Here is a 25,040-nt window from a genome sequence, read left to right on the forward strand (position 1 = left end):
GTGCCACAGCTCTGCAGAATTCACTTTGGTTTACAATTGATGTTTAAGATTTTTTGGCATCCTTCTACTTTTAATCAGCTCAGTAAACTCTCTCATACTCCTTCAACTCCTCGCAATTATAGACTTACCAGCTCAAGCAGTGTCCTCATTCCAAATCCAAAATATTCCAAGTTCCCCTTAGACCTCTCCTTTTGATTAACAGCTGTCTGCAGATAATCTCTGCTCTTCTGAAATCTTTGCGGACTAAGGCTTCATCTGCCTCTTTCTGACAGAAACCACCCGGCTGGAACCCAGAAGTGAAATAACTATTTCCTGGGAATAGATCCCCATGACAATGTGGAATGTCTGGGGCAATTAAGCTTTAGACAAATCAGCTCCCATTCCTGAATCTTTCCCAGGTTTAGAAGCCATACGGATACTTTAAACCTGTTATTGAGATCGCTGGAGATCTCTTGTTTCCACCAAGAAGCCCAGAGCGTCAAAAACAAATTGCTAGGAAAGCTCAGCAGGACTGGCAGCATCTGTGAAGAGAAATCTGAGTTAATGTTTCAGGTCCAGTGACCCTTCCTCAGAATGCCAATTGTTTTGTTTCCAATACATCGCGTTTTGGCCTTAGAAATCCAAAGGGTGGTTGCTTATTTTTCCAAGGAAGGTCCCTCGATCCAAAACATGAACTCTGATTTTTCTCCCTAGATGCTGCCAGACCCGCAAAGCTTTTCCAGCAATTTCTATTTTATTTCTGACTTACAGCATCTGCTGTTCTTTCAATTTTAGTTTATTTTCCAAATGTATAACCCTGAAACGTACGAGTTGTAAAATTAAATAATTAGAAAATTATAAAAACATGTTGACTCAATGTCACTTTTGTGGATTTATGGTCAATCTTGCTAGAAGTCAACATACTGATATTGCAAGAATGGAATCCTAAAATGAGTGTTGACAAGGTAGAAATTTGATTCTGCACTGTTTTGCCTCGTGAATCTTTGGCATGTAGGAGAAAATCACATTTCCAAAACCTGATTTTTGTGTTAAATACTGAGTTTAACTGTGACAGTTATAGCTAAGTCAGTTGCTGATAAATGAAGAGGCTGCGGGATGTTGATCAGAAAAATAGATTGTAAGTGACAGGCTGAGCAACGAAACTCCTAACTATCACTAGGGAATGAATTAGTCAAAATTTCTTAGCACTACTTTTTTTAGATGATTCTGTTAGAAAAGCTGTGGTATTTGAATTCCTCAACCAGAGAGTGTTCAGTAATAATCAGCCAAGAAAACACAGGCTGGTAATCTCAACAGTTGTTTTGTCTCAATCTCCACTGAGGTAGCATTCTCAATTAATTTTTGCAGGACGAGCCAATGCACAGCATGATGGATCCACAGGTAGCAGTGCTGCCTCACAGCACCATGGACCCAGGTTTAATACCAGCTTCTGGCAACTGTCTATATGGAATCTGCATGTTCTCCCTGTATCTGTTTGGGTTCCCTCCAGTTGCTCCTGTGGCCTGAAGATGCAACATTAGGTGGATTACCCATAGTGTCCAGGGATGTGCAGGCTGCATGTGTTAGCCGTAGGAAATGCGTGGTTACGGGGACAGGTGCATCTTGGTACGATGCTATCCGCAAGGTTAGTGTACACCTTGATGGGTCGAATGGCATGCTTCCACATTGCAGGGATTCTATGAAGTCAAGGATTTCAAAGGCTCTCCAGAGAACTGAGAACAGACACTATCCTGGAGAAACATATTTGTGTTTTTTTTTGGAAAAGTTTGGGTCACATCTTGTGAACAGGCACCACTGTTTTTCCATTTTTTTTTTCTCCTCCACCCAGAGCACCCATATTTTCTTTGCTGTTTGTGTCTGTGTGTTGTTGGATGGAGTTTAAGCATGTCTGAGTTTCACCTGTTAGCGTTCATCCTGATGGCTCATAATTGTTCATCTGTAGCAAGAGTCTAGATTTCTGCACTTAAAAATATTACCCAATACAAATAAACGATATCAGGTTTCTTCAGGAATGCTTTTTCTTTCATCACCACTGAAATAACTCTGGAGAGACTGGTATCCCTTCACCAAACCACCCTTTATTTATACATGCACAGTACTTGACATTTGGTCTGGCTTTTTCAGAGCTGGCTCTGAGTGAGCTAAACCCCTGAAAATCCTGTTTGTTGGTCAGCCAGGGCTCCATGATTGGACCAGGTTAGCAGCCTCAATCAGGGAACTCATTCTGAGGGGTCCACCTGGCTGACCTCATGACAATCATGACAGAAGATACTGCCACTATTAAATTGGCCTGTACATCCTTCTGGATGTGAGTTTGCTCGCTGAGCTGGAAGGTTAGTTTTCAGACATTTCGTCACCATTCTAGGGAGCATCATCAGTGAGCCTCCGACGAAGCGCTGGTGTTATGTCTCGCTTTCTATTTATCTGGTTAGGTTTCCTTGGGTTGGTGATGTCATTTCCTGTTCTTTTTCTCAGGGGATGGTTACCTAGAATGGTGACACAACTTCTGAAGAAACCTAACCAGATAAATAGAAAGCGGGACATAACACCAGCGCTTTGTCGGAGGCTCACTGATGATGTTACCTAGAATGGTAACGAAACATCTGAAAACTAACCTTCCAGCTCAGCGAGCAAACTCACATCCAGAACCTCAACCTGAGCTACAAATCTCCTCAACTCGCTGTACATCCTTGTCAAGCAGTGTTCAGTGCAAGAGATGAATACACTCGGGGTACAGTCTAATGTCTCCCAGATTTAGTTGTTTTTCTATTCATTTGTGGGACGTGGGTGTTGCTGGCCATCCAGCATTTCTTGCCCATCCCTAGTTGCCCCTTAAGGTGTTGGTGAGCTGCCGCCTTGACCTGCTGCAGTCCACCTGCTGTGGGTTGACCCACAATGCCATGAATGAGAGAATTCCAGGATTTTGACCCAGTGACAGTGAAGGAATGGTGATGTATTTCCAAGTCGGGATTGGTGAGTGGCTTGGAGGGGGACTTGAAGGTGGTGGTATTCCCATATGTCTGATGCTCTTGTCCTTCTAGATAGAAGTGACTGTGGGTTTCGAAGGTGCTGTCTGAGGATCTTTGGTTAATTTCTGCGTTGCACCTTGTAGATAGTACACACTGCTGCTGAGCACTGGTGGTGGACGAAGTGGATGCTTGTGGATGTGGTGTCTATAAAGCTTCTTGAGTGTTGTTGGGACTGCACTCATCCAGCAAGTGGGGAGTATTCAATCACACTCCTGACTTATGCCTTGTAGATGGTGGACAGGCTTTGAGGACTCGGGAGGTGAATTATTCCCTGCAGTATTCCTGGATGGATGGAAGCAATCACTTATGAGATCCGAATGAATCTTTCTTATTTATAAAATTTGTATTCACTTAACTCTGTTTTTATTCAGTTTTGCTTTGGGCATGTTCCTTTTGAGGAGGAGTCAGCAACAGGTGTCAGAGGGAGGAGTTTATACGGTGGGGGATGGGGGGGGGAAATTTAAAATTGAACGCAAGGGCTCTCGGGCCTAGTTTTGGTTCAGCCACATTCCTTTCAGGAGGAGCCAGCATCCACCCATTCCAGGGAATGGCATCAGTGGCTGACATCACAGGAGGAAAAGGGGGCAAGGCTTTTGATTGGTCAGCTGCTAGTTTGTGTTAACCCATTCATTCTCTTAGTGTTACAGGTGAAGGAATCTCACTGCAGTGCAAAGTAAATGTGCCTCAGTCTTTCTAAAGGATTGGTTCTGGGAGTTCTGACAGTAAGGTGGGGGAGCTATTTGTTAGAAAGTTGTAGCTATCATTAAATATTAACTTGTAAAGTAACAGCCAGTAGAGGGTTAGTCATGTCAGTTGGTGGGGTTTATGTTATGCCTACAAGGTGTGGTCAATTATGGACACGGAGAATGTCCCTGATAATTACATCAGGAAGTATACCCAGCTTCAGCTGCTCGCTGAACGAATGGATCAGCTTGAGCAGCAGTTGGAAGCTCTAAGAAGCGCACAAATGGTGGAGAATGTCACAGAAGTTGCAGAAACATGGTCATACCTAAGGTATAGGAAGATAAGTGGGTGACCATTGCAGAGGACAATCGGTCAGTGCAGGAGTCCCCTGTAGCTGCCTCCCTGTCAAGCAAGAAGTCTATTTTGGTTTACTGATGACAGGGGTGGTGCATCCGGTCATGGAAGCCCCCAGAGTAGTGGCACCACAAATGGACCTGCTGTACAGATGGGAGGGACCAAGTGAGGTAGAGCAATAGTAATTAGATTTGGTAGTTGGGGGCACAGATAAACACTTCTGTGACTGCATAAGAAACACCAGGATGGGATATTTCCTCCCTGGCACCAGGGTCATGGATGTCTTTGAGGGGGTGCAAGGGATTCTGAAACGGGAGGGTCAACAGACCAATTGCCCATATTGGCACAGATGACATAGGTAGGAAAAGTGACAACTTTGTGCAACAACCATTGAGGGAGTTAGGTCATGTACTAAAAAGCAGCATCTCTAGGGTAGTAATCTCAGGATTATTCCCTATGCCACGTGCTGCTGAGTCCAGGAACAGAGACAGTACAATCAGACAAGTGGCAAAAGAGCTGGTGTAGGGAGGAGGGCTTCAGACATTTAGGTCATTGGAAAATCTTCCAGGGATGGTGGGACCTGTGCAAAAGGATGGGTTGTACCAAAATCAGAGAAGCACCCCTCGGAAGTGGTTAAGCCAAAGGCTTGGACTGTATTTACTTCAATGCAACAAGTACAACAGGTAAGACAGATGAACTTGGAGCCTGGATTAAAGTGTGCAGTTATGATGTTACTATCACAGAGATATGATTGAAAGAGGAACAGGATTGGCAGCTTAACATTCTGGGATAGTGATGTTTTAGATGAGACAGGAGGAAACAAAGGAGATGGGGGAGTTGCATTACTGGTTAGAGAGCATATCCCAGCTGTGTTGAGGGAGGTCACCCTGGAGGGATCTTGCAGCAAGGCATTATGGGTAGACTCAGGAATAGGACGGGTGCATTTGCAATGCTGGGATTGCACTATAGACCACTGAGCTGCCAGCGGGGGGGAGAGACAGAGAGAGAGAGAGAGAGAGAGAGAGATCTGTAGTCAGGTTCTGAAAAAATGTGAAAATAACAGGATTGTTGAGGTAGGTGATTTTTAACTTTGCCCATGTTGACGAGGATTCCCTTAGTGCTGGGGGTTTGGATGGGGAGCATCTTGTTAGGTGTTTCCAGGAGAGTTTTTTTTTGAAACAGTATATGGATTGTACAAGAGGGAGTCATACTAGACACAGTTTTGGGAGAAGAGCCTGGTCGAGTGATCAAAGTTTATCAATGGGAGAACATTTTGGGAATAGTGATCATAATTACACACATTCATATACTCATGGGTAAGGACAAGATGAAGGTGTTAAATTTGAGGAAGGCCCTTTATAACTGAATTAGCAGGAATTGGTGAATGTGGATTGGGAATGGGTGTTTGAGGGTAAAGCTGTATTTGACGTCGGAGTCTTTGTCAAGACTAGTTGATTTTAGAATGCAAGACAGGCGTGTTACTGTGAAAATTACAGACATGATGGCAGGATTAGGGAATGTTGGATGATGGGAAGTTATCAGCTCTGGTTTGCTTCCTTTTGATTGAAAACCCAAGGTTAGGCAACAAAAAAACATGTGAAGCCCTTGAAGAATATATATAAAGTAGGAAGGAGCTGAAACAAGAGTCAGGAGGCCTGAAAGGAGTTGTGACATGTATTTGGCCTGCAGGGTTTAGGAGAATTCCATGGGATGTATTGGGAGCAAAAAGGTAGCTAGGGAAAGAGTAAGCTTACTCAAGGCTAAGGTATGGAGGTTATGTGTGGAGCCATTGGAAATGGGTGAAATCCTTAATGATTACGTTACATTGGCATTCACCAAAGAGGAACAATGAGGGATGTTGAGGTTAGGGAAAAGTGTGTGAATATTCTCAGCCAGGTCAAGGTAACGAAGGTGGAAGTGTTGGGTGTCTTGAAATGTATTAAGGTCGACAAGTCCCCAGGGCCAGATGGGATCTCTCCCAGGATGCTGTGGGAGATAAGGGAGGAAATAGCTGGGACCTTCCCAGATATATTTGCGTCATCTTTGGCCTCAAGAGAGGTTCCAGAGGACTGGAGAATGGCCAGTCTTGTTCCTTTGTTTAAGACTTGAAACAGAGATAATCCAGACAATTCCAGGCAGGTGAGCCTGACTGGTGCTGGAGGAGTTGCTGGAGAAGATATTGAGAAAATTTTATTCACATTTTGAAGGTGAATGGATTTGTTAATGATAGGCAGCGTGGGTTTGTGTGGGGAAGGTCATGTTGTCTCACCAACTTAATAAAGTTTTTTTTGAGAAAGTGACAAGAATGATTGAAGAGGGAAGGGCAGTGGATGATGTCTCCAAGGACTTTAGGAAGGTGTTTGATAAGGTACCTCGTGGCAGGCAGGTACAGGAAGATACAGTCTCATGGGATCTGGGGTGAGCTAAATCAATGGATACAAAACTGACTTGGTCATAGACACAGTAGTGGTGGAAGAGTGCTTTTTGGAATGGAGAAGAGTAACTAGTGATGTTCTGCAAGGATCAGTGCTGGGACCTTTGTTTATAGAATACATATTTAAATGATCTGGTGAAAAATGTAGGTGATCTGATTTAGTGTGGTTTTGGTCTCATCCCCAAAAGTGGAATTGCAGGTAGTGAATAGGATTGCCAAAGCATATAGCAGGATATAGGTAGATTTCTCTGCCCAAATCAGCAGTGGCAAATGGAGTTTAATTGGGACAAAAGCATTTTGGAAGGTCAAATTCAGGTGAAAAGTAAAAATAGATCACGTAATCCTTGGAGCATCAACATAGAGAGATCTGGGTATATGTGTCCGTAGGTCCCTGAAACTGGCAAATCAGATTTGATTGCACCCTTGGGTGACTGTCTGTGTGGTGTTTACCCACTTTCCCAGTTTCTGCATGGGTTTCCTCCCACAGTCCAAAGATATGCAGGCTATGTGGATTAGCTATGGCAAATGCATGGTAGGAACTGCAGAAGCTGGAGAATCCGACTTAAGGTGTAGAGCTGGATGAACGCACCAGGCCAAGCAGCAGGAAAGCTTTCCTGCTCCTGTGATGCTGCTTGGCCCACAGGGTCACAGGGACAAGGTAGGGAAATGTTTGGGTGGGATGCCATTCAAAGGGTCAGTGTGGACCCAATAGGCTGAATGGTCTGCTTCCACACTGGAGGGAAACAGTGATTGGCTTCAATGTCAGCCTAAACTTTCCCAATTGATAGATGTACTTGGTTGATCATTAGTATTGGAGGTATTTTCTGAGTAGGTTGGGCCTGTGCTCATTGGAGTTTAGAAGAATTACAGGTGACTTTAATGGAATGTATTTGCTTCTTAGGGGCCTTGACAGGGTAGTTGTGGACAGGCTGTTCTCTGTGGGAGAAGCCCCCTCCAGGGGACAAAATCTCAGAATGAGGAGTTGCCCATTTAAAACATAGATGAGGAGGACTTTTCTGAGGGTGGTGAATTTGTAGGATTCTTTACTGCAGACAGCTGTGGAAGCTGGGTTGTGAAGGATAATCGAGGCTGAGATGGCCAAATTGTTTTAGTCAGTGAGGGAACTGAGGGGGGGAAAAGGCAGGAAAGTGGAGTTGAGAATTATCAAAGCAGCCATAATCTCATTGAATGGCAGAGTAGACCTAATGGGCTGAATGGACTACTTATGCAGTCTGGCCTGCTATAAATATGATAGATGTGTTTCTGTGCAACATTGTATTATAGGAAATTGTGCTGTAGAAATAACAGGGCCTTTTGGAAAAATGGGGTTTAGGGCAGATCACCAAAAAGATCACTCAAAAGCTGAACACAAAGGATAGCGCAGTTTGAATAGATGTTTAAGTCATATTTAATAATGACATCAAAGTAAATTTTAACACCTGAGCTGGAAAAAAAAATGTCAAGATTACTTTGAAGTGAAGGAAGTTTTGAGGTTGCTCTGTTGGTATCATCACGATCATCACCTTCACCATTGCCACTGTCACCCACTTCCGGTGCAATTGTGGTTACAGGGTTAGGGCAAAAAAATAGTCTACCCAGAAGTGATCAGAGATAATGGGAACTGCAGACGTTGGAGAATCTGAGATAACAGTGTGGAGCTGGATGAACACAGCAGGCCGAGCAGCATCTTAGGGGCACAAAAGCTGATGTTTTGGGCCTAGACCCTTCATCAAAAAAGCCCAAAACGTCAGCTCTTGTGCCCTTAAGATGCTGCTTGGCCTGCTGTGTTCATCCAGCTCCACGCTTTATCTCAGTTTACCCAGAAGTGGATGGGTGTGGTTCGTTGTTTTCTCCCTCTGTCTTGGGTTGGCTGAAAAGACATCCAGTTTTTACTGCTTTGCCCTTTTTACTTCTCTCATGATGAAGCTATTCACATGGTGTCAAATAAGATCTTATGCCATGATCTGCTACCCTGCTGTGTTCTGCATTGTAATCGTTGACCTCCAAGCTACAACTGCTCAATTTCCCTCGAGCAAGAAGACAAATCAGAAGTGTGAAAGCTCTTGTGGTGCTGCATCCTGGACTTCATCTTTGTTTCCAGCTTCCACTTCCCCCTCCGTGACAAGTTGCTGTTGATCAGGTGTAGAGGGGTCCTCAGTCGGTCAGTGGGACAACAGCTGTTCAACATCCTCACTCTCCTCCTCCTCAAATCCAACTTGCTTTGCAAAACCAACACAATATTGTTGTTTCTTGGGAGCTCCCCTGGTGAATGAAAGGTTTGAAAATCTTGAATAAAATCTGGGAGAAGCTCCTGCCGAGCTACGTGCAAGCAGTCCTTACTGACATCCCCCCCCCCCCCCCCCCCCCCCCCCCGGCCTCCATGATAATGTCAGTTGCATTCTTGATGTTAAAGCTCTTCCAAAACTGAAGAACACCGTCCTTATCCCGCTCCGTGGCTACAATCAGTCTCTTAAATGTGCGCCTTAAATAATAAACTTTAAAAGCTGCTATTGCACTCTGGTCCATGGGTTGAAGGAGAGAGGTTGGAATTGATGGAAATGTTGCAACCAACACAATTTTGCGTTTTAGAAATAACGTTCCCCAGTTCATCAGTCACATCATAAACAGTTTGCATTTCCAGAACACATGTTATAGCAGAGTGGACTGCCCTCTTCGATCTGATGGTCCTGCTGTTCAACTCTGCAGAGTATCATGTACTCCTTCTTGGATACAGCACAGTCTTGAACTGACATCTCACCTGGATGCTGTTTTGGGCGTGGTTGATTTTGGTGAGACAAATCTGTTGGAGAATGTTTCTTCTGAATCTCTTGTGGTGGGAAGGAATAATCTAGACCATGAGACCCACATTTAAAGTGAAATTCATGGCCTCCGTGTTGTAAAAGAACAGAATACACCATATCGTGGTGTTTCTGCTTTGCAAGAGAATGCAAACATTGGCTGGTGTTACCCTGGAGCAATTTTTTTGGGTTTTCTTTGGAGATATAGATTTAGTTTCTTCTTTCAGATGGGGATAGTCAGGTTTCTGTAGTTGAAGACAGAGCTGAAAATGTGTTCATGTAAGTAAAACCATTTGGAAAAAAAATTCTGACTGGGTGTTCTGGTATTTTTGTGTATTTAAATTTGATTGTGTTCGCATTTCAGAGTGGAACATATGTATCCCCACCTAGACAATGAACATCACTAGTCTCGACAAAGAAGGTGAGGATCTGCAATTTTTTTGTATAAATATTCCTGTTGCCTCTAGGTGGCACTTCAAGTTCACTTAACAGCTCACTCAAGGTTCAGCTAATTAGCCAGTGCAATATTGTATTGTGGTTTGCAAGTTTTTTTTTTCTCTGTGGTCTGATATCATTGGAATTAAGTTGCACATGTTTGCAGATTTGCTGTTGGTGGATTTTCCAGATTTCGCCAGACTGTTTAGAGATCAACATAAGTCTTGAGTTCAGTGTTCTTTTCAGATAAGTGTTTTGGTTCTGTATTGTGGAAGTCCTGTAATCTTGAGTCTTTTTCCAGTGAACTCCTGGATGGTTTAAACAGGTTTATTTCGCATTTGAGTTTTAGCCTTTTTTTTCCAATTTTTTTAAAAATACAGACTGTGTGCCAAATAAGAGTTTCCCAGCCTCTGATTAGCCCCTTTAAAATCTTTGCGTAACCTTGAGCCTGCTTTCTTTATCATGTAGAGCACCACCACCTTACCCCTTCTCTCCTCTCTCACCTCTCTCTGAGTTGTGGGATTATTACAGTGATGGTATTTTGACTGCCAGGATCTGGCTGTGTTTGGAGCCGAGAAGGCTGCATTCCATGTTCACTCAATATTGGAGTCCTTGGCCTGGCTAAGTGTGTTTCCACAGTCTGATGGGCAGAGTGGTGGGTGTCAGCAATGCTGGCTGCTCTCAGGCCTGCATGTTTCACAGTCGGTCCTGAGATCCTCCAGTCTTTTTTGATAATCTCTGGCTAACGCACTGACGACTAAGCTCTGGCTCTGTTTCTAGTGGTTTTCCCTAATTTCCCTGGTGTGTCTTGTTTCGGATACTTTTCCATGTCGGAGCTGGAACAACCAGCCTTTCATCAAACAGTGAGTTGGCTGAGACTGTGAAGTACTGTTGAATTAGCCCTTGAGTCACTCCAAAAGCAGGATGTTGACCATCAAGTTCTGACACAAAACTGATGAATAACAACAAGTTGCAAGCCATCCTCCTGTTCTCGCTGTGTTTGGTTGAGACTGTTCTGATTTGGCGGCCACTAACCCTGACCCGAGTTTATAATCTCGATTTAACAAACAAATTCCTCATCGTGTTGGAAGACCGTGTTTACTGCTGCTCTGGGAGTGCGCCCACCCATTCCTCACTTCATAAATAAACCCCACAGATTGGAGTTGCAATCTCTGAATCTTCCAAGATATCCTTGCCAGCAATTTCTCATATAATAGGGAGACGAAAGGTTTATGTTCAGTCTCTGAGCACTTATAGGCAGAGAATACAAAAGCCAAAAGAGTGCCTCTTCTATGGCTATATGATGAGTCTCACTATCTGATGATGCTTTGGAAGCATTAAAAACCTGTTTCTACAATCTGTCTGGTTGTGAATGTCAGCATGACCTTAATCTTTTGAAAAGTATCCCCCTGATGTACTGTGTTTTCCTGAGGAGTTCAACAAAGGTTCAGTCATAGCTGTTAAATGAGACAGAGTTTCAGCAACTGATTGTTCATGTCTTAAACACCTTTTGCAGGTCATGACTGATTTTTGAGGTGGGCAGGCCCTTAACAGTGTTATTCTATCCTTTTGAAGACTGTCCGGAGAAGTGAATAAATTCTTTGGAAAATTCATACTTGTTGAGTGTAGGCTGGAACTTGTCAGTGTGTAGAAAGCTGCAGGAGCCCTCTGGTCATTTTTTTTGACTGTCTTCCATGTATCAATATTTCATTCCATGTGGCATATGACGTGTCCTAAACCTTTCAGAATCTTGGACAAAGTCCATTGAAAGATCCGAGACCAAGATGATCCCAATCTTTTGAATCAAAAACCTCCCAAATGGAGTGCTAAATGTGCTAAACGTGCTAAACAATCACAGTAGCTTGTCTCATTACATCTGTCAGAACCTGCTGTTGAAGTTTGAGTTTTGTGAAGGCTCTGCTGTTAGTTTGGATAAACTTCCATTGACTGCAGATATCGGGTGCATTTCTCTTGTCACCATCTTGTTGAGCTCTGTCAGTTCAACACACATTCTGATGGATCCGATGAGGTTGAGGAGAAAAATCATGCATGTCCCAACACCATTTGGTTAGCTTCATCTTTCACCACCACCCCCCCACCGTGCTCTCTGCCTTATGCTCCCTGTATGACCATTCACTTGCTATGTTTGTGCCCACTCACTCAGCCTATCTATGTCCTCCTGTATATTCCTCCTGAGCTTGACTCAGTGACTGACTTCCCTTTTTTTAAAAATCTATTTTTCGAGCCTGGTTTAAATATCTTTCTTTTTTCATAAATACCACTGTAACTGCCCTCTTAAGTTGAGGACACTGGTTCAAGGTCTGCATTGCTCTCCATCACACAGAATTAAAAGAATGTGTTTTCAAAATCAATCTCATTATGTATGAAGAGATCTAGTACAGCCTGTTCTGACATTGGCTGTTCCTACTATCTCTCAATGCTGGAGGATCTGAGATAACAAGGTGTAGAGCTGGATGAACACGGCAGGCCAAGCAGCATCAGAGGAGTAGGAAGGCTGACATTTCAGGTCTGGATCCTTCTTCAGAAAAGATTTCTGAAATGTCAGCCTTCCTGCTCCTCTGCTGCTTGGCCTGCCGTGTTCATCAGCTCTGCACCGTGTTAGCTCTGTTCCTGCATTGGTTGTGCAACATACTGCTCTGAGAACCAATCCCTGGTGCACTCTACAAGGTTGCTTTTTATGTTACCTTTTGTTATCTGATTTGTCCAGTCAATATGCAGATGACAATCACCCATGGCATTTGTAGTGCCCTTCTGACATGCCTCCATTATTTCTGGATTTGTACTTTGCCCTGCAGTAAGTTAACTCTCAGGACTTATTGGTTAGTCAACCTGTGATCTATTTTCTTCATTTACACTCGAACGGAGTCCACATGACTTTCTGTTGCACGTACAGCAATACGCACCACTGCATTGAAACCTTCCTTTTCTTATCTACCTCACCACCTTTTCCTTTCTGACTATACCTCTGGAACTTCAAATACCCTTGAATGTACAGTTCCCAATTCTGGTGATGCTGTAGCCATGTCTCTGCATTAGTTGTCAAGTCACTTCCATGTATTCCTACCTGTGCTATTTATTTATCCATCCCTTGAGGTTGCCTTTTTGTCCTTGATGTTTCTCCTCCTGCCTTAATGTGTTATGATCACAGCTGCTCATTATATTGGATGAGTCAGAGTTAGACTGTAACCTGGCCTGATGGACCATAATTTAATTTTTGCATGTTAGGTCATTTGATCAGTTGCTGTGTGCCGTTTGTGAAAACAATGAAAGAAAATAAAGTTATTACACAGATGAAAAGAAACCAAAGTTTCTTTTAAAAAAAAATGATGTGGGAGAATCTTCACACAAACAAACAGGTACAAAGTTGTGGTGTTTTCCCCACCAAATCTTTTACAGACACTCAACCCTAGTGAACTATCATTATGACCTTCACTTTAAAATTTCATTCCTAACATTTGCAAATTTTTGATTTTCTGATTTTCCTCGTCGAATTCTCAGGAAAAAAGCACAGGGCTGCAAAAGCAGATTTCTTACCAGCTATGATCCCCGGAGACTGCTAATATTTAAACTTCCCCTCTGCTGGTATGGAACTTTTCTTTTGAACTACAACCTGCTTCTGGCATTCAGCAGTTATTGCACCGGTTAGCCTATCTCGTCATCTTGCTTCAGTCACATGACTACTTAGAAATGCTGTTTTGACCTGTTGAGGGGGTTGAAAGTCTTTAGATTTTGACGAAGCAAGTTTCATTCACGTTAATAAAGCCAAAAATCTATTTACCTCAACTTTAGAACTCAAGTTCCTAAATAATATGAATAGCGAGTTTTGAGAAGATTTGTAGCTCAGGTTGAGGTTCTGCATGTGAGTTTGCTCGCTGAGCTGGAAGGTTAGTTTTCAGACGTTTCATCACCATTCTAGGTAACATCATCAGTGAGCCTCTGACAAAGCGCTGGTGTTATGTCCTGCTTTCTATTTATCTGGTTAGGTTTCCTTGGGTTGGTGATGTCATTTCCTGTTTTTTTTTCTCGGGAATGGTAGATTGGCTCCAAGTCAATTTTTTGGAGCCTTGGAGCCAATCTACCATCCCCTGAGAAAAAGAACAGGAAATGACATCACCAACCCAAGGAAACCTAACCAGATAAATAGAAAGCGGGACATAACACCAGCGCTTTGTCGGAGGCTCACTGATGATGCTCCCTAGAATGGTGACGAAACGTCTGAAAGTTAACCTTCCAGCTCAGCGAGCAAATTCATATTATCTGGATGTGAGTTTGCTCATGTTGTAAACCTTCATCACAACTGCTGCTCAAAATTTGGAGCTAAGAGTGCATCTGAAGGTTTTCTCTCCAAGTTGTCTCAGTGACTTTCAGTTTTCTGTTGATTTTTTTTTAAACAGATGGGTTTTTATTTGTGATACCTTCTGGATTGTTCAGGTAAAATCTTAGTTTAAATGTGCCTTCAGCTTTGCTGTAGCCAAGAGAAGGCCCTTTCTCCTTGATGAGGATACTGCCTGTATAGTCTCGGTGCCATTGTCTGTGCTGAAATTCGTTAGGTTACAGTTTGGTATTTGGATGGACTTTGGTAATGTCAAGTTTACAAATCAGAGACAAATTAATCTCTCGTGGCAGATGTGTCAAAGGATCTGCTTGGAGGACCATCAATGTAGAAGATGTAAAGATCTTATGGCATAAAGCGATTTGGCACAGCTGGTGAGCTCTGCTTTAATTTGGTTCCACTGTCAGCAGGTTCTGTATTGTGGACAGAAATTTGGCCTTGCCTAGACATAATCATACTGAGATTGTCTGTCTGTGACTTATGTCATCTAAAAGTGCTTGTCTTAATTAATTGTCTAATGTAAGGAATTTTTAAATCTCTAGCAGATTGTTTTTGCAGTGTATTCCCTGGATATCTATTATTTGTAACCTTACTGCCTCTACATATTGACAGGTTTATTTATGTGGCGTTTTGCTTGAGTCTAAATATAAGGATCCGAAAGCTTATCCACTCCAGTGCCTAGACACCATCATTACTGCATAATTTTTAATCGCATCGCCTGATGTTTCGCAAAGGGTTTGCTTAAAGCTGTGGATTCTTCATTATATGGGGCTCTGATCTTTTATGAAAAAGACTTCTGTGACCATGAGGCATAGCAGCAGAAGTAGTTGATTCTGCTGCACTATTCAGTGACATCATGCCTGATCCAATGATCCTCATCTCCACATTCCTTGCTTTTCCCCATAACCCTTGATTCCCTTACTCTCCTGTAAAATTCTGCCTGTCTCAGCCTTGAATATACTGATTGGATGCAGTCTCAAGAGACCTTTTTGTACTAAAGAATCCCATAATTAACACCCCTCTGAGAAGCAATTTCTCCTCATCTGTCTTAAGCATGCAACTTCTTATTCTAAGATGATGCCGTTTGGCCCAAGACTGTCCCACAAGAGGAAACAGTTTTTCCACATTTATGCCAAGTCTGCTAAGAATCTTGTCTGTTTCGATAGATTGCCTTTCGTTCTTTGATATTCCAACAAGGCCCAAACAACATGTTTCACATCTGACATGACTCTTCGTCAGGAGAAATTCTGATTGTAGTGAACTTCTAGTCCAAATGAGAGTCATTTTGAATTTGAAACATTAACTTTGTTTCTCTCTCCAAAGATGATGCCAGATCTGCTGAGTTTCTCCAGCATTTTCAGTTCTTGTTTCAAATTTCCAGCATTCAGTCTTTTACTTTTTATATTAGAATCTGTAGCGCATTGGAAGCATGTGTCATTTGATGTGGAAGTGGTGCTTGCAGTCCTGAACTTGGAAAATTATCTTTTCCTGGTGACCCGTGTGAGGTGCTGCCTTTGCTGAAGATACTGTGTCAAAAAAAAGGACATTCCCTTGCGTGTTTCTGCCCTGTTCTGGTGCTAAATCTCTTTGGTGAGACCTTCAGGATGTCCTGGCCTCCGTGGAACATGTCCTGTCAATTAGCTCACCATAGAAGAGCATTTTTGGCAAGCATACGCCAGTTGTTTTGGTGATCTGTCCTGCCCATCTTGTTATCTGAGCTCCCTTCAGCAGAGTGAATACATGGAATGTCATTCAAGGAGAGAATCTTCTGTATTGGGGACCTTTTCTCCCACCGTTTAGATCTTTAAGCAATCTTCACAAGTAAGTCATGTAAAAGTGGTGCGTTTGTGTGCAGGAGACTCTGTGCCTCACAAATATTTGAGGAATTGGGAAAGACAGCCCTTCTGCATACTTTAACTTAATTACTCTTGGTTTTTCGGCCATTCCTCCATTCTTTGCCTGATGAGTTTGTCAGGAGGAAAGTTTTTAAGGGAGATATGCGTGGAACGTTCTTTACACAGAGAGGGTGGTGGGCGCCTGGAACGTGTTGCCAGCGGAGGTGGTAGACGCAGACACGTTAGCGTCTTTTAAGATATATTTGGACAGGTACATGGATGGGTAGGGAGCAAATGGACACAGACCGTTAGAAAATAGATGACAGGTTAGACAGAGGATCTTGATCGGCGCAGGCTTGGAGGGCCGAAGGGCCAGTTCGTGTGCTGTAGGTTTCTTTGTCTTTAAGAAAGAAAGAAACAGAGTCTGCTGTGGAATTCAAGTGGAAGTGATGGCCTAGTGGTATAATTGTTGGACTGGTAATCCAGGGACCCAGTTTCAAATCCCACCATGGCAGATAGTGGAATTTTAATTCAATATAAAAGAAATTGCAATTAAGAGCCTTATGATGATCATGAATTGATTGTCAGGAAAGACCCATCTGGTTCACGAATGCCCATGACAGAGGTGAAACTGCTATCCTTGATAACAAAGTGTGGAGCTGGATGAACACAGCAGGCCAAGCAGCATCCTAGGAGCACAAAAGCTGCCAAAAAGCTTTTCTGATGAAGGGTCTAGGCCCAAAACGTCAGCTTTTGTGCTCCTAAGATGCTGCTTGGCCTGCTGTTTGTCCAGCTCTAAACTTTGTTATCTCAGATTCTGCAGTTCCCAGTATCTCTGAAACTGCCATCCTTACCTGGTCTGGCCTACCTGTGACTACAGACCTACAGAAATGTGGTTGACTCTTCACTGTCCTCTGGGCCTTCAGGGATAAGCAATATATGCTGACTGGCCAGAGATGCCCACATCCTGTGAATGAATTAAAAAAAAACTTAACAGAACAGTAAACTGTAAGATATAGGAACAGAATTAGGCCAATCAGCCCATTCATTCTTGTGACCTTCTTCTGGACCCCCTCCAAGGCCAGTACATCCTTCCTTGGATACAGGAGACAAAACTGCTGTCCATATTCAGCATGGGGTCTGACCAGAATTTTTACAGCCTCAAGCAATACGTCTCTTCTGTAGTATTCTAGCCCCCTCAAAATGAATGCTAACATTGCATTTGGCCTCCTAACCCCCAAATGAACCTACATGTCATCCCTAAGAGAATCCTGAGTTAGGACTTGCAGGTCCCTTTGTGCTTCAGATTTCCAAAGCCTTTCCCCTCTTAGAAAATAGTCTATGCCTCTATTCTTCCTATCAAAGTACATAATCGCACAGTTTCCCACGTTATATTCCATCTGCCACGCCTTTGCCCACCCTTCCAGCCTGTCCAAGTCCTCTCTTTGACACATTGAAACATTGTATAACGTGGTGGCAAAACTTTGGACACCGTTTGGAGTGTCACATTAACTTGTGGGCCACAATTTGGAAAGAATGAGGGAGGAGTATTACTCCAATACTGCAGAATAATAATGAGCTTCAAAGGATTAAATTATTATGACAAGCTGTATATATTAACCTTGTATTTCCCTGAATTAGATTTTTTTTTAAAAAGGCAGGGGTTGGGTGGTATGACCTAATTGACATCTTTTAAGATGTAGTTTGGATTTGATTGAGGTAGATAGGAATAAACTCTTTTCTCAGCTGGGGAGTCTGGAGCAATGAGGAAGCATCTTAAAATTTGAGTTCATCTTTTGGATAGTCCGTGCCAGAAAACACATGTAGGGTCTAGGCCCAAAACGTCAGCTTTTGTGCTCCCGAGATGCTGCTTGGCCTGCTGTGTTCATCCAGCCCCACACTTTGTTATCTTGGATTCTCCAGCATTTGCAGTTCCCATTATCTCTGATCACATGCCTGTGACCCTGTGGGCAATTGAGCATGGCCAATCCACCTAACCTGCACATCTTTGGACTGTGGGAGGAAACTGGAGCACCTGGAGGAAATCCACACAGCCACTTGAGGCTGGAGTTGATCCCGGGTACTTGGTGAGGCAGCCATGCTAACCACTGAGCCACTGTGCCACCCACAGAAAGGCCAACCTCGAGGACACAGTTTCAAGGTAAAAGGGGGAGGGTAGAGAGGAGAAGTGAGGGGAAAATTTTCAGAGGGTGGTGAGTGCCTGGAATGCTCTGCTAGTGGATGTGGTGGAAGCAGGCACAGGAGCAACGTTTTAAGGTGTTTCTTGTTAGACACGTCAACAGGAGGAGAACAGAGGGTTAGAAATCACAAATAGGCAATAAGTAATAGGCCTAAATAAGGACTAAGAATTGGTGCAGGCTGGATCAGCTGAAGGGCCTATTCCTGCACTCAATTGTATTGAACAGTGGAACAGCTTAAGCAACTCAATGGCCTTCTGTTGTTCCTATTTGCCAGCTTCACTAAGTCATGAATCCTGCTGAGATACATTCTACTGACTGTTAAGATGCTTTCCTGACATAACTGGGAGACACAAAATTTCAATTATCAGTAAATAAATCTGGACTGAGCGTTTGTGGAATGGTTGAAGATAGGAAATTGTGGCTGGATTCAACTCTTGCTCCAATGAGGTCTGGATTTGGTGGGGGGTTGGTGGTGTGGTGGAGACAAGGACTGACATGTGATTCGATGCAAGTTAACTAATTTGTTTTGATTTCAAGCAAAGAACTGGAAATACTCAACCAACCTGGCAGCATCTGGCAGATTCTGGTTGACAAGGAATATGGTAGGGAGGAGGGATTTAAAAATTTTTTGGGGTAAGGTGGTGTGCATGGGGCCAATAAATCCTCAGTTAAATCAATGTTTCAGGTGGGGACCTGGTTCTTGTTCTGATCTTGTTCAGTTACTCGAACCATCAAGCAACTTTTGAGGAGGAAAGTGCAAATAGTTTTAATACTGAGTGACCAGGAAGTGCACCACGCTCCATCTCCTGTGAGAATAACTTGCCTCTCAGCTGAAGAATAATATGACCAGCGACTGAGATTTACTTTGGGCTGTTTGTCTTCAGGGTACTTGCAACATTGAATAAAAACTGAAAGAACTGCAGATGCTGTAAATCGGGAACAAAAACAAAGTTCTGGAAAAGCTCAGCAGGTCTGGCAGCATCTGTGAAGGATAAAACAGAGTTAACGTTTCAGGTCTGGTGACCCTTCCTCTGAGGAAGGGTCACCGGATCCGAAATGTTAATTGTTTTCTCCTTCACAGATGCTGCCAGACCTGCTGAGCTTTTCCAGCAACTCGGTTTTTGTACTTGCAACATTAAAACTGCTGTGCTGGAGTAGACATTGTCCATGCCTGAAAATTCAATTGTTAGCATTTTTTTTAAGCACACTAAATTACTATAGAATCACTTGAATTAAAACATCATAATTATGTGTCAAGTGTCCAAAAAGAAAATTGAGTTGTCACTTTGTTTGAATGAACTGACTTGGAATGAGGGTGCCTCTAGCACAGTGCCATTGCTGGCCCTATGCTGTCAGACCAGGGAGTGATTTATAATATTAATGAGAAGTTTTGAAGCGTAATTTGCTTTCTCTCCCTGTTTCATCACGAGTTTGTCCAGATCACCAGAGTTTTTCTTTTGAGTCTTTAGGAAAACCTCCATTTCTTCCATAGAAAATCTAACACCAAAGCTATTTTTACAGGTGGAATTGGTTTATCAAACGCGGAAAGATATAAATCTATTTTGTTCCTTTTCAGTGCCTATGATGGAAATACTTAAACTTTCCTCTCAGGCTGTAATTTATTTTGTTAAATATTATTGTTTTATCTACTTTAAAGCAGATGTTTAATAGTGCTCGAGATTCACTGGTTTCCAAGTCTATGGTCTTATGGACTGCACAGATATGTCAGTGAATCCACTTAACTGTATCACAATTTTCACAGGTTGAAGTCATCACTTCTGTAGCATGGTGGCTCAGTGGTTAGCAAGTTGCCTCACAGCACCAGGGACCTGGCTTGAGATTTTTCTACCCCAAATGACCACCTGCCAATAATTGATGTGCAAGTGGCAACACTCCCTTCCTAGAACCCACTGATAATACGACTTATGCCCATTCCTCATCTGCCAGAATGTGTGATGGTCTCCATTTTTTCATCGGACGTCACTTTTAAGATAGTAACACTCAGGGATACGGTCAGACTCTTCTGTGTACGCTGTTTGATACAATTGCTTCAGTTTTTCATCTTTATGCTGTAACTCAGGTAATTTCTCTGAGCTAAAAATATCCACTTTATCCTCCACCTGTTCCTGTCTTTTTCTTAACCATTTGATCAAACATGGCCTCTGTGAATTCTACTTCAGCTTCCTTATTCTTTGATTTCTCCCACTGTTTCAACTGGTTATATCACAGTCAGGAAGAATCCCAGGACATACTTCGTGCAGTACCTCAGTTGCCTAATTTATCACAGTAGGCAACATTCCTACCCGTGATCCAGCCAGATCGTTATGAAGGACAAACTGTATTCCTGGAGCTGAAGGTTTCTCCAGTTTTCCTATGACCACTTCTCCACTTTGCACTGGATATTCCAACCTCTACGTCATGGAGCATTTTTTGTTTCATTTATGAAGTCCATCTACTCGCATTTTTTCAGGCAGTAGTCCTTCTGAATTACATATATCCTCATTTCTCAACATCAGAGCTTGACGTGATCCTTATCTCTTAATACTGTAACTTGTTTACCTGCTGCTCCTGGCCTATGCGAGCAAACCTTATCCCCACAAGTAAATGATATAAGATGATTTGGCACTTCCTTGTCAGCCAACCTCCTGACCAGTTATACATTCTGATGCAGCTTTTTCGCCTCCGCTGTGCTTTCCTTTACCACTTTAACAAAATTCCCTGGCGTACCCTGTTTACATCCATCTTCCCAGAGCTTTTCCTAAACCGCTGTGACTTCCTGTGGCCTACTTTACTGCAGAGAAAACACCGGAGCTTTTTAACTTCCCTTTCCCCTTTTGTGGATTTCCTTTTTTACCCTGTAATAAACTATCTTCATTACCTTCACTGAGATCTCCCTTTCCTTTTCTCACAGACAAAGGCAACTCCAATACCAGCTGTCTGCCAATTCCAACAGCTTTGTCTTGTTGACCTTTTGCAAAGCCTCCCAAGTCACTTGCTCCACCCCCCAGAAAACTCTTGTGACCGAGAGGGTCACTGGCAAAGCACAGTTTTTAAACTGACTGAATTCAACACCTGAAACAAAAGACACTAACACCTACCACGCTCACTGCTTTTGAGTCCAACAACCCTAAACCCGAATTGGAACTGTTGAATTATCCTTACAGGAGCCGCCCCCCAGTCTGTTATGGATCAGGCTAATTTTATCTTGTTTTAAAGGCAGATGTAACTGGGTGTTCCATGTGTGACACAACTGGTCAAACCTCCTTGCTTTAAGTAAAATGAAATTTATTTAAACACTACAGTTGAAACACAAACAAAAAAATAGCAGAATTTACATTAACTTTATTGGAAAACCTAACTGACCTGATACAGCAACTTAACTACTAACTGTTCCAATATTGTAGCATCCCATAAACACACCCTTGGCAAAAAGGTAAATTCAAATACAGATTCTTACAAGTAGGAGGGAACAACACCCAGAGAGATTTCTGAGAAAGTCAGAGGAATCCTTGACTGAAGCTTGCAGCACTTCTGGGACTCAAAACACCTTGTGACTGCAGCTAAACAAAAACTAGAAAAGAAACCTGCACTGAGAGATAGTGGGAACTGTCGATGCTGGCGATCTGAGGTAACATGGTGTGAAGCTGGTTGAACACAGCAGGCCAAGCAGCATCAGAGGAGCAAGAAAGCTTGACATTTCAGGTTGGAACCCGAAACATCAAGCTTTCCTGCTCCTAAGATGCTGCTTGGCCTGCTGTGTTCAACCAGCTTCAAACCGTGTTACCTCAGAACTGAGAGAATTGGCTACTCCCCTTCATTGTTAAACTCTTACGCCGTAGACTCTCTTTTTCACCTCTGCCTTTACAACCTCTCTTCCAAAAAAAAAGCCAAGGACAAAATATCCTTTTTAAAGTGATGGCATCATCACCGTTTTGACTGACAGATTACATGGGATAGACAGGAAAGTGGAATTAAGTTTGCCATGACTTCTCCCGTGATCTTAGTGAAATTTTGAAACAGGCTCAATGGTCCAAATGGCCTATTTGGGTTCCTATTTATTATGATCTTGTATTGCAGTGAGCCATTCTGGTCAAACTTGAGGAATTTGGAGGGGATGTCGACTACAAAATGTAACGCATTGGATTTTAGTTATTGAAGAGATATGAAGAAAATGTGCGGAGACTTTGTGATTAAGCTCCCAACTTATGATTTTCTTAAGCCCTCTGCCTTCGGAAGCAGCCTGCTTTCGTTTTGTTTGGGCAGGAATAGAAGTAGACAGTGTTATTGACGGGATTTTTGCAATGCATTCAGCAGTTTGTGCTTTATTACTGTGAACACGTGGAAGATGCGGCAAACACCGTCGAAAGTAACATTTCCTCCAAGTTCAGATATGAATTATCTTTGGTAGCAGTATCTTGGGGATTTGGAATTGATTAAGCTCAAGAAATCTATTTTTTCTATAAAAGGTAAAGTAACTTGTCGAGCGATAACCCCAGCCCTAGGATGAGAGACACACAGTCTGAAGTTGCCTTTTAATGCCTTTTTTGCAAGTACTTTATTATCGGGCATTTAAGGTTATAGCAGATGTTTGTTCGCTGGGGAGATGAGGCTGAATTGCAGTGATGACTGGGGATTAGTCTGCACAGAGCTCAACTTCAGCACATTAATGTAGTCTACCAAACTTTGGAGATTCCTTGAGGATGATTTTGATGCACAAATGTGTACTTTCCTCCTATTATCCAGTCCTGTATATTGCAGCTCGTAGCCTTCACAGGAGCAGGCCATTGGGCCCACTTTGTCTCTGCTATCTCTTTGGCTGACCTATTGAATCTTATCTGCTCTTCCCAACTTACCTGAAAAAGCATTTGTCTACATCCTTTCTGCAGAAGCTGTTTCCATCACTCTTTTTCAGGCAGCCTGTTTCAGCTGATTGCTGCCCACTGTCTGAAAGCTTCGTCCTGAATCAAAAATGTACCTGCTCATAGAACATAAGACTTTACAGGGCAGCACAGGGCACACTATTCCATTATCATCCATATGATTTAGATTAGATTCCCTACAGTGTGGAAACAGGTCCTTCGGCCCAACAAGTCCACACCGCCCCTTGGAGCATCCCACCCAGATCCATTCCCCCTATAACCCCCACACCCCTGAACACTACAGGCAATTTAGCATGAACGACCCACCTAGCCTGCACATCTTTGGACTGTGGGAGGAAACCGGAGCACCCGGAGGAAACCCACGCAGACACGGGGAGAATGTGCAAACTTGTACAGACAGTTACCTGAGGCTGGTATTGAACCCAAGCTCCTGGCGCTGTGAGGCTGCAGTGCTAACCACTGAGCCACCGTGCCGCCCCGTCCTGGAAATGGTTTCTCTTTGGGATGGATATTTATACAGTCCCTGCTAGGTGTATTTCCACGGCAATGTGATTCGGTGGGGGTCGATATGTAATACAGGCTTGGGGGTTTGTTCGCCATTCTCTTGCTGATGCTTAACTCTTTTCTCCCCTACCCAAGTCGTTCAGGGGTCAGTGGGTGCTGAAATCAGCCTGATTGCTGGCCATATCTAGATTAATAAATTCAAGGTCAAGTGGGTTTTTAACCTGACCTTATTAAAGACTGTATTGTCCTGCATATGCCATGATACTGTTATCAGCAGGCAGGCGTGAATGAGATTCCTATTTTACAGAATAATGGACTTGCTTCTTCCTCCTAAGCTGCTGACAATGTTAAAAACCCCCAGAGTGGTGCCACGTAATCCTTCCTCCTCCTCTCCCCACCCCCACAAAGAGTTAGCACTCAGGAATTTGTAGGCCTTGCCTGTCATCCCAGCAGCTCTTCCTGTCTATCTCTGGGCAGCAGTTCTAGCAGTACTGATCTCCAGAGGAAGGAAGTCCAACTGTCCATCAACTTTGACCACCTGCAGTGCTTTATGGCTGAGGGCTGGGTTTGTTTTAGGCTTGCTGGCTCAACTGTCAGCCTTTCGTTCAATTGGAGTGAGGTGTAAACAAGGTATCCATTCCCATCTCCTGTAACTCCTCTGCTTGTTATTAATTCAGTTAAAACTCCTTCATTATTTTGAAGGCCTCTGTTGAGTCTCCTGTTCAGCTATGCACTGAGGAACTCAATCAGTTTCTCCTGTTGTGCTGGAGAGCACACTGAAGTTCCACTTAACCTGCAGTGCCGAAAGGTTTTGATCACGCAAATAAAGGGAAGCTGTCTCCTTGAGTGAGGCTGGCGAGGTGGTAGTGATCAGTAATGGTCCTGAGTAAATGGAGTCTCAGAATGATGCTCACAGTATGTGGGTTCATGTTCCACTGCAGCAGCCAGCAGAATTTAAATTGAATTAATTCATTCAGAACATATCTGATAATGACTCTCAGTGCCACTGACCATGACAACTATCATTGATCCTCAAAAACCCATCTGGTTCCCTAATTGAGATAACAGTGTGGACCTGGATGAACACGTCAGGCCAAGCAGCATCGGAGGAGCAGGAAAGCTTGTTGTTTCGGTTGGGACCCTTCTTCAGAAATGGTTTCCTAATTGTCCTTTTATGAAAACAGTCTGCTGTCCTTACCTGGTCTGGCCTACATGTGACTACCCACCCATAGCAATGTGGTTGACTGTGAAATGGTCCAACAGCCATTCTGTTCAAAGGTGATTATGACTGAGCAACAAATGCTGGTCTTTCACTTTTGGAATACTGCATACAATTCTGGTCTCCCTGCTGTCGGAAAGATGTTGTGAGACTTGAAAGCATTCAGAAAGGATTTACAAGGATGTTGCCAGGTTTGGAGGGTTTGAGCTATAGGGACGAGCTGAATAGGCTGGGACTATTTTCCTGGAGCTTTGGAGGCTGAGGGGGTGACCATTAGAGAGATTTATTAAATCATGAGGGGCATGGATAGGAT

General features: G+C 43.2%; 1 protein-coding gene across 3 annotated transcripts in view; it reads left to right on the plus strand.

Moving 5' to 3' along the window:
* The window catches only part of smyd3 (SET and MYND domain containing 3), a 730,951-nt gene that overhangs the window by 71,165 nt on the left and 634,746 nt on the right, over positions 1–25,040 (plus strand). The window contains exon 2 of one of the 3 annotated variants that reach the window (XM_048536554.2): positions 9,664–9,720. The exons of the other annotated variants lie outside the window; for them this stretch is intronic. The gene's annotated coding sequence lies outside the window, so the exon portion shown is untranslated. The remainder of the gene's footprint in view (positions 1–9,663; positions 9,721–25,040) is intronic. 3 annotated transcript variants of the gene reach the window in all.

Source organism: Stegostoma tigrinum, chromosome 9 (assembly GCF_030684315.1).
Source record: "Stegostoma tigrinum isolate sSteTig4 chromosome 9, sSteTig4.hap1, whole genome shotgun sequence".
Lineage (NCBI taxonomy): Eukaryota > Metazoa > Chordata > Chondrichthyes > Orectolobiformes > Stegostomatidae > Stegostoma > Stegostoma tigrinum.